The 1,199-nt window shown below is 41.6% G+C and overlaps 1 protein-coding gene across 1 annotated transcript in view; it reads right to left on the bottom strand.

The window, feature by feature from the left end:
• GPCPD1 (glycerophosphocholine phosphodiesterase GDE1 homolog (S. cerevisiae)) overlaps window positions 1-1,199 on the bottom strand; it is a 60,078-nt gene that overhangs the window by 58,169 nt on the left and 710 nt on the right. The window lies entirely within an intron of this gene.

The following is a 1,199-nucleotide window of genomic DNA, read 5'->3' as shown; positions in this document are numbered from 1 at the left end:
TTTTTTTGAGACAGAGTCTGGCTCTGTCACCCAGGCTGGAGTGCAATGGCATGATCTCAGGTCACTGCAACTCTGCCTCCTGGGTTCAAGCAATTCTCCTGCCTCAGCCTCCCAAGTAGCTGGGATTACAGGCACGTGCCACCATGCCCGGATGATTTTTGTATTTTTAGTAGAGACGGGGTTTCACCATGTTGGCCAGGCTGGTCTTGAATTCCTGACCTCAAGTGATCTGCCCACCTCGGCCTCCCAAAGTGCTGGGATTACAGGCATGAGCCATTGCACCTGGCCTACCAACTTCTTGCACTAGCAAAGTTTCCTTCATTTTAATGCTGCCTAGAAACCACAGCCCAAGCATCTCTGTCCTGTGCAAAGTTAAGTATCAATTCACAGCTTTTTTGGGAAAACATGACAACAAGACAGTGTTTAAGGAGGTTTCTGGTGTGCTTACTATGCTCCAAGCACATTTCTGATATCAGGCAGGACCTATAGATATTTTCATCTAAAAAATCAGGTCCACTCTAATAGCAACTCCATATTTAAGGTAATCCAGATAGGAAACATGCGAATTTAATTTTAATTGTTTTAAAGTAACACTTTTAAAATACCTGGTAAAAGAGTTCCTCTTATTTCAAAGGCAACCTGAGAAGGTGTCATTCTGATGGATTTATTTTATGATGTCGTGCTAGAAAAAAAAAAAAGTAACTTACAGTATAAAAATATTAGCATTAGATAGCCACCATCAAGAAACAACTTCAACCATTTATATTTTTAAAAGCAATATTTAATGTCTTTGCAGTTTTATGGTGGGGTTTTGTTTGTTTATTTTTAAGTAACTTTAGTGCGGGGTTGGGGGGGGAAGAAACAAGTGAAAAAGCAAAAAATAAACCAGGCACAGTGCCTCATGCCTGTAATACAAACACTTAAGGAGGCTGAGGCAGGAGGATGACTTGAGCTCAGGAGTTTGAGACCAATCTGGGAAACATAGTGAGGTCCCATAGCTACAAAAAATAAAAAATAAAAAAAAATAAACGCACACCCACACACACATATACATATATACACACACACATTAGCCGGGCATGGGGAGCATGCCTGTACTTCCAGCTACAGACTGACACTGAGGTGGCAGGATCACTTTAGCACAGGAAGTTGAGGCTGTAGTGAGCTGTGATTGTGCCACTGTACTCTAGTCTGAGTGA

The sequence above is a fragment of the Colobus angolensis genome, unplaced genomic scaffold (genome assembly GCF_000951035.1).
Source record: "Colobus angolensis palliatus isolate OR3802 unplaced genomic scaffold, Cang.pa_1.0 Scaffold197, whole genome shotgun sequence".
In the NCBI taxonomy this organism is placed as follows: Eukaryota; Metazoa; Chordata; class Mammalia; order Primates; family Cercopithecidae; genus Colobus; species Colobus angolensis.
This window is presented reverse-complemented; position numbering and strand designations above follow the sequence as displayed.